Here is a 9229-nt window from a genome sequence, read left to right as displayed (position 1 = left end):
GGGACTCCCCCACTACAGGGAGCGAGACCACAAAATCCTGGGTGTCAGAGGGAGCTGGGATTCCCTGCACCAGGCCCAGCCAGGACTCAACCCTACGGGGAGAGACCCATTGAACCCGGGTGCCAGGGGGAGCTCCCTTAACCATGGCACCCAGGGTCCAGAGGTCTCCACTTTACAGGGGGAGGTCGCCCACCAACCTGGGTGTGGGGCAGGAGCTCCCCCACCACACCCAGGGTAGAGGCGACTCCCCTTCTAGGGGGAGGTCCCCCCCACATGAGTGTGTGGGAGCTCTCCACTGCACTGTGGTAGCAGGAGCCAATGTGACTCCATTTTGTTTTGTGACTTCATCCTGTAAAACAACCATGCCAAGGAGAAGGGTCATGACTGGGGCAAGATGTTCTTTCCCTTTTGCTATAGAAACCTTTAAGAACACGCAACTACCTAATGGGGCATTGTTTCTGTAACTAGGGTGACGGGGCTCTGTTTCTGTAACTGGGGTGACTGGGCTAACTGGTTAGGCTTCCCTCCGCTTGACCGCACCATCCCGCTTCTGTAACCTGGCTGGCTTGCATTGGCTAGACCCCCTGAACATCCCTTTTGTGGTTTTCAGGCTTATAAGGAGCGCCCTTGCAATTGTTCGGGGCTGATCAGGGGAACAGCTTTATGTTCTGGTCAGCCGCCACCGGTGTGCTTCAATAAAGGCTTGATTCGATGATACTGAGTGGTCTGGAAGTCAGTTTATGAAACCCCGGGACGAAGCTTTAACTATAACAGCACCCAGGGTAGAGAGGACTCCCCCCTCCAGCAGGGAGGTCCCTCCAACCTGGGTGTCAGGGAGGAGCTCCCCAATGGCACCCAGGGTGGAGGGGACTTTCCCCTCCAGGGGTAAGGACCCTCTAACATAGGTGGGGGGAGGGGGAGGAGCTCCCCCACTGCACCAAGGGGGGAGGTAGTCCCTCGGACCTGGGTGACAGGGGAGCTCTGTAGTGAGGACTCCCTCTCCAGTGGAGAGGTCCCCTCTTATCTGGCTGTTGGGGGGTGCTCCCCACTGCCCCCAGGGTAGAGGGGACTAGCCCCTCCAATGGGGAGGACCCCACTAACATGGGTGTGGGGAGCTGTGTACACCACCAAGCCAGGGTAGAGGGGACTCCCCTTTCAGGAGGGAGGTACCTCTTACCTGGGTGTGGTGGGGGGGCCTCTGGACACCACTGAACCCAGGGTAGAGGGGATTCTCTCCTCTGTGGGGACAGTCCCTCTAACCTGGGAGTCGGGGGGAGCTCTGTCCACCATCCAACCCAGGGTAGAGGGGAGTCCCCTCTCCAGGAGGGAGGTCCCTTGAACTTGCGTTTGAGGGGAGCTCTGTCCACCATCAGACCCAGGGTAGACGGGTCTCCCCACTCCAGGGGAGGTCCCTCTCACCTGGGTGTCAAGGGGAGCTCTGTCTACCATGGCACCCAGGGTAGATGGGTCTCCCCCCTCCAGGGGAGGTCTGGCTCACCTGGATGTTGGGGTGAGCTCTGTTCACCATGGAACCCAGGTATTTGGGGACTCCTCCCTTCAGGAAGGAGGTCCCTCTCACCTGGGTGTCGGAGTTGCTCTGTCCACCATGGCACCCAGGGTGGAGGCGACTCTCCCCTCCAGGGGGGAGGTCCCTGACACGTGGGTGTTGTGGGGGGGGAGCTCTGTCCACCATGTAACCCAGGGTAAAGGGGACTCCCTTCTTCAGAGGGGATGTCCCTCTCACCTGGGTGTCGGGGGAAGCTCTGTCCACCATGGCACCCTAGGTGGAGGGGACTCCTCCCTCCAGGGGGGAGGTCCCTCTCATCTTGATGTCGTGGGGAGGTCTATCCAAAATGGCACCCATCGTGGTGGGGACACACCCCGACATGGGGGAGGTCCCTCTCATCAGGTGTGGGGGGAACTCTGTCCACCATGCCACCCAGGGTGGAGGGGACTCCTCCCTCCAGAGGGGAGGTCCCTCTCAACTAAGTGTCGTTGGGAGCTCTGTCCACCATGGCACCCGCGGGGTAGAGGGGACTCCTTTCTCCACAAGGGAGGTCCCTGTTTCCTGGGTGTCAGGGCAAGCTCTGTCCTCCCTGGCACCCAGGGTGAAGGAGACTCTTCCCTCCAGGGGGGAGGTCCCTCTCAACTCGGTGTGGGGGGAATTCTTTCCACCATGGACTCAAGATGGAGGGGACTCCCCACTCCAGGGGGGATGTCCCTCCCACCTGGGTGCTGGGGGAGCTCTGTCCACCATGGCACCCAGGGTGGAGAGTACTCCCCTCTCCAGGGGGGAGGTCACTGTCACCTGAGTGTCGCATGGAGCTCTGTCCACCATGGCACCAAAGGATAAGGGGACTCCCCCCTCCAGGGGGGAAGTCCCTCTCACCTGAGTGTCGCAGGGAGCTCTATCCACCATGGCACGCAGGGTGGAGGGGACTCCCCAATCCAGGGGGGAGTTCCCTCTCACCTGAGTTCTGGAAGGAGCTCTGTCCACCAGTGCACCCAGGATGGAGAGGACACCCCCCCATGGGGACGTCCCTCTCCCCTGGGTGTTGAGGGGAGCTCTGTCCACAATGGCACTCAGGGTGGAGGGGACTCCTCCCTCCTGGGAGGCCGTCCCTCTCACCTGGGTGTCAAGGGAGGTCTGTACGCTGCAGCACCCAGGATGGAGGGAACTCCCTCTTCCAGGATAGGGGTGAGGTCCTTCCATCCTGGATTTTGGAGGGAGCTCTGTCAACCATGGCACCTAGGGTAGAGGGGACTTCCCCCTCCAAGGTGTCAGGGGGAGTCTGCCTTCCATGGCACCCAGGTGCAGGGGACTCCGGGCTCCAGTCAGGAAGTCCCTCTCACCTGAATGTCAGGGGGAGCTCCGTCCACCATGGCACCCAGTGTGGACAGGACACCCCCTCCAGGTGGACGTTTCTCTCACTTTAGTGTTGGGGCGAGCTCTGTGCACCATGGCACCCAGGGTAGAGAGGACTCCCCACTCCAGGCGGGAGGTCCCTATCACATGGGTGTCAGGGTGTGCTCTGTCCACCATGGCACCCAGTGTGGAGCAGACTCCCCACTCCAGGGGGGATGTCCCTCTCACCTGGGTGTCGGGGAGAGCTCTGTCCATCATGGCACCCAGGGTGGAGGGGACTCCCCACTCCAGGGGGGATGTCCCTCTCTCCTGGTGTCAGGGGGAGCTCTGTCCACAATGGCACCCAGGGTGCAGGGGCCTCTCTGCTCCAAGGGGGACGTCCCTCTGACCTGGGTGTTGGGGGGAGCTCTGTCCACTTTGGCACCCAGGCTGTAGGGACTCCCCTCTCCAGTGAGGAGGTCCCTCTCACCTGGGTTTTGGGGGAAGCACTGTCCACCATGGCATCCATGGTCAAGGGGACTCCCCTCTCCAGGGGGGAGGTCCCTCTCATCTGGTTGTTTGGGGGAGCTCTGTCCACCGTGGCACACTGGGTGGAGGGGACTCCCACCTCTATAGGCGACGTCTGTCTCACCTGGGTGTCAAGGGCTCTCTGTCCACCATGGCACCCAGAGCGGAGGGAACTCCCCCCTCCAGAATAGTTCCCTCTCACCTGGGTGTCGGGGGAGCTCTGTCCACCATGGCACCCAGTGTGGAGGGGACTCCCCCCTCCAGGGAGAAGGTCCTTCTCATCTGGGTGTCGGGGTGATCTCTATGAACCTTGGCCCCCTGGGTGGAGAGGACTCCTGCCTCAAGGGGGGAAGGGTCTCTCTCCTGGTTTTCGGGGGGGGAGCTCTGTCCACCATGGCACCCAGAGTGGAGGGGACTCCCCACTCCAGGGGGGTGGTCCCTCTCACCTGGGTGTCGGGGGAGCTCTGTCCACCGTGGCACCCATGGTTGAGGGGACTCCCCCGTCCGGGGGTGGTCCCTCTCATCTTCCAGGTGCAGGTGTGGAGGAGGCTGGAGGCCGGGAACTGAATCAGGTTTGCAGAAAGGTGCACAGGAAGAGTTGCCCTTCCTCACCTCCACCTGGTTCTCTAGGTGCTGCCCCTTCCCCATTCCTCTCCAGGCCACCCACAAAGTCTCTTCTATGTGTTCAGTCTTACCAAAGGCAGCAAGAGCTGTGAGCTTTTGCTTACAGCTCTGCAAAAATTCCCTGAGCAAGGACCTAGTAAGGGCTTAGTTATGTGCACACAAGGGGAGAATTCTAATATACAGGGGCAAATTCCAACTCAGTAGGTGACTACACCTGTCTGTGAGATACCTGATTACCAAAATATAGTAGACAGAAGTCACATGTAAGCATGAACTTCTTGAAAGAGAAAAGAACTCACAAAATGAGATTAAAAAGTCACTTATTTTATTTCTTGAAGAAACTCTTTAACCGATACTGAGGATAAGTTATTGTCCATAATGTTCCTTAAATGTAAACTGCTATTAAACAGTCAGATATCAGAGTCTTTTTTATTTGTCTTTTTAGATATACATGACAGTAGAATATATTTCAACATATTATGCATAGAAAGAGTATGTTATTCTAATTAGGAAGATATAAAGTTCTTTATTTTTATTTATTATTATTATGTTAGGTACCAGGGATTGAACCCAAGGGCACATAACCACTGAGCCACATTCCCCAGCTCTTTTTTGTATTTTATTTAGAGACAGGGTCTTGCTGAGTTGCTTAGGGCTTTGCTAAGTTGCTGAGGCTGGCTTTGACATTTAGATCCTCCTGTCTCAGCCTCTTGAACCATTGGGATTACAGGCATGATCCACCGCACCTGGCTGATATCGGATTTCTAAATGTAAAGGTTAATGAGTTATAAAGACCTAGGATAATGGTAGCTATCAAGTGTGGACAATTATTATATTTTAGGCACTTTTAAATGCTTAGTCCTCAGTCATCTTAAACATTAAATATTATTGTTGTGCCCAATTTACAAATACAGGAATCGAGACATAAATGTGTAATTTGCTGAAGTTGAACAGCAAAGATGGCTCTGCTTTGACAGAGGTACCTCCACATCACTAGCATTTACCCGGCACCTGCTGTAGGCCAGCCACCTTTTCATCTTTGGTGCTGGGGATTAAACTGAGGGCCTCTTATGTGCTTAAGACACACTCAACCCCTGAACTCACACCCAGCCTTGCTCCTATGTTGCTACCATAATTTTTACACTAGAAAATTTTTAAGAAATAGCAGATTCAGGGGCTGGGAATTTAGCTCAGTTTGTAGAGTGCTTGCCTAGCATGCACAAGGCCCTGGGTTCAATCCCCAGCACCACAAAATAGCAGATTCATCTCATGGGTTTCCAGTTTGGACTCATCACCGATCTCAAGTCCCTTCAAGGGTGAGAGATGCTTCCTCTGTATGGATTCAGTAATGTAGACTCTTTGTGTGCATGCGCACATGCACTGGGGGTCAAACCCAGGTCCTTGCACATGCTGTGCATGTACTTTGCCACTGAACTACACCCCCATCCCTCATACATTTCTTTAAAATTTTCCTTTCCTTATAAGCTATAAATTTTTTAAAAAGGTTCAGCTGGGGTGCTATTATAGCCAGGTCATTTCCACTCCTAAGTGTTGGTTCCAGTAAACTATCTGTGAAGTCCCACCAGGGCCCCACAGCTCTCTTTTCCTTCTACCACCCCAGATTTAGGTCCTGCATGTGCCAGAGCCCAGAACATGCTCCTCTGCCCTACAAACTGCCTGCTGTGACTCCTGTCCAGGAACCGCGTCCCCGTTTCTATCAGTACATTTGTTTGTGTTTAAAAACAGATTAATGTAGACATATATTGTTGGTTCATTTACATCAAATGTATGGCTAACAGCACAATAGGAAGGTGTCCCTGAACCACTATCATCTAACATGTAGATTTCCTCCTTTAAGGAGTTTTAGGAACATTGTGAGGAATGTCAGCACTGTTTGGGGCCATTTCTACCAGACACATAACCAACAAAAAAAGCACAAAAACAAAACAAAAGAGCCACAACACATGGTACTCAAGAGACCAGGAGAGGACCCTTGCTTGTGGAGGGAGAGCGGGATGAAGGGGCCGAGCATCTGCTTGTTCTACCAGCAGTGTGCACATTTTTCAGGCAATTCAACATTTTCATTGTCTGCACCTGTCCCCAAATGATAGGGAGAGTACGATGTATATTGATTTGAGGTTATAAATAAATTTTAGCAAATAGGCAGATTTTCAAATGCAGAAGGCACAATGATGAGGGTTAACTGCATTACTTGATTTGGGGGACCCTGCCCATGGGCTTGGAATCCACCAGCAAATTCCACAACCTGGCTCCTGCAGCCAGAGGCCTGGCAGATACTGTTTCGGCTGTTTGACTTTCTTTCCCCGCCAATCACCAAACCTTGGTTAGCTAAGTTCCCACCTGCAAGAGGAAGTCAGGGAACACTATTGCATGGTGTTTGGACCTTCTCTGCCCTTCTTGCTCCAGGGCTTGAGAGCAGAATGGGGCTTCGGTCCCAGCTTCCTCATCTTCCTGATGCCAAGGCTTTGTGGAGGTTAAAAAAACGAGGGACACCGTCACTGAACTGAAGGTGTACTTAATTATTCATTACTTTTCTTCCTCCTCAGAGGTCCCTGATGGCTTGCAGTTTATGGGTTGTCTCTGTTCTGTATAAATATCCACAGACAGAAAGCACCATATGGTACTCACAGTGCCACACAGCACCATGGCCCAGAAGCTGGCTTCTTGCCTTTTGTTTATTTAACAAGACCGATATCGAGCTACCTGCATCCACAGGACCCGGCAACCAAGCTTGCCATAAGTGGCACGGGGAGGGGCCATTCTCCCTCAGCCAAGAGCAAGGAGTATTTTTGCATGATAGTTCCTATGACAAGCTTAGTTTTCTTCAAAATGCATCTTCCTATACTTTTTTTGGTGGGGAGGGGGTGATGGGGGATTGAACCCAGGGGCGCTTAACCACTGAGTCACATCCCATGTTAGGGTTAGGATTAGGGTTAGAGTTAGGGTCTTTTATATTTAGAGACAGGGTCTTGATAAATTGCAGAGTCTGGCTTTGAACCTGTAATCCTGCTGCCTCAGCCTCACGAGCCACTGGGATTACAGGTTTTGCCGCTGTGAACCTTTGCCTTGTGTGCCCGGGTCCCTCCTCATGAGCACACAGCCTTTCTTCTGGGGTTTCTGAGTGTGAAAAGTTCAGGAAACTGGGCAATCGCCTCTGACCCTGTGCTGGATGGCCATTCACTCTCCATCGCTCTCTGGCTCTCTCCTGAATTCCCTCTTTGATTGCCCACCCATTTTGGCCCTAGAAACACCATTCTGCCAGTTGCCTCACACCCAGCACCCTGGCCTTCTGCTATAGTTATATCTGGAGTGTCCCCAAGGCCTATGTGTTAAAGGCTTGGTCCCCAGCTGAGGGCTAAAGAAAAGTGGTAGAGACCTTAAGAGGTGAGGCCTAGCAGGTGGTCTTTAAGTCACACCTTCAATGGAGCTGGTGAGGACCGCCCCCCCAACCCTTTCTCTTTCCCTCTTTCACTTTCCAGCCTTGAGTTAAGCAATTCTGCTCTATCACATGCTCCCCCATGATAGGCCCCCAACCACAAGGCCAATAAATCATGGACTAAGAGCTCCAAAACTGGGAGACCAAATAAAACCTTTCTCTTTAGAAGTCAGTGATCTCAGGTATTTGTTACAGTAACAGAAAACTGACTAAGACAGCTGCTCAACTTCCTCTGAGATCAGGAGGCCTGTCCAACAACTAGATGTAGGATTAGGTGTGTGACCTTGGGGCTGCAAACAAGGAGCCGTGTGTGTACTGGCCACTACCTCTGGTTCCTAAGGAACCTTAGTAAGCTAGGAAAGCAAGTGTTGAGAGCTATGACAAGCTAGTCCAGGAAAAAGCATGAGAAGACAGCAGTTTTCTTCTAAGAGAGGCATTTGCCTGCCTTAGAAGCATTAACTAGAGATACACCTCAGAATATCAATTCACAGCATTATTTTCATTTTAGGTCATTAGTACACATTGGGTCTTTTAAAGTATTTGTTATGTTTCAGAGAATTTAATCTTCGACCCGGTGGCTTGCCTAGTGATTCCAATTTAAAATATAAGATTGACTAATTGAATTAGATTTGTCAAGTTAAAAATCCTACCAAGTTTATATGCAGTGTAGGAACAAACATTCATGAGAACATAAGGTCTAATGTTTATAGTTTTAATTTAATAGATTTATAAGAGTTAATTAAATGCACGGGCACATTTTATTTGTTAAGTCAGATGATTGAAATCCTAAAAGGAAATTGAATATTTAACATAATAAGTTTAAATATGCAATGTAACATGCTAAGAGAAATTTAATTTTCAAAGCAGACTAAACATTTTTCAAAGCTCTCTTCACATTAAAATTTGCTAAACTTATAAATAGAAAAATACAATCAGGAATCTAAGTTTGAAAACTAAAAGAATAACTAAGCTTAAAAAAAAAGTTTAGTAAGGCAGGCACGGTGACACACACCTATAATCCCAGCAGCTTGGGAGGCTGAGGCAGGAGGATGGTGAGTTCAAAGGCAGCCTCAGCAAAAGCAAGGCACTAAGCAATTCAGTGAGACCCTGTCTCTAGATAAAATACAAAATAGGGCTGGGGATGTGGCTCAGTGGTCCTGAGTCAATCCTTGCTACCAATACCCTCCCCCCCAAAAGCCCCCCATAAACCAAAGAGAGTTTGGTTACTTTAGTTAATTGTTCATTAGCTGCAAAACTGATTTAATCATCTGCTATAGTTCGGATCTCAAATGTCCCCATAGAGGTCTGTGTGTCAAAGTCTTGGTCCCCAGCTTGGCATTATTGGGAGATGGTGGAGACTCTAAGAGGCGGGGCTTAGTGGGAGGCCTCCTGGTCATTGGTGGAGGCTCCTATGGTAATATAGGGTCCTGCCTTTTGGCTCCCTCTTTTCTTTTTGGCTTCCTGACTGCCCTGAGGTGAGCAGACTGCTCCAGACAGGCACCCTCCCTGGCGCGCTGCTCAGCCAAACGCAGCAGGGCAAACTGACCATGGGCCGAAACCTCTAAAACTGTGAGCCTAAACAAACCATTGCTCTCTTAAATTTGACACTCAGGTATTTTTTTTTTACCTAACTCACCTATCGTTTGAAGATTTTTTTTCTTTTCTTTGATACAAAAACTCCCCTACACTAAGAAAGGCCTCTAACATTTCAAAGAGATCACCTTAAGATATACTTAGAGTCCATTGTACAGATGAGGAAATTGAGGCTCAGTGAG

Source organism: Ictidomys tridecemlineatus, chromosome 8 (genome assembly GCF_052094955.1).
Source record: "Ictidomys tridecemlineatus isolate mIctTri1 chromosome 8, mIctTri1.hap1, whole genome shotgun sequence".
Taxonomy (NCBI): domain Eukaryota; kingdom Metazoa; phylum Chordata; class Mammalia; order Rodentia; family Sciuridae; genus Ictidomys; species Ictidomys tridecemlineatus.
Note: the sequence above shows the minus strand (reverse complement) of the source record.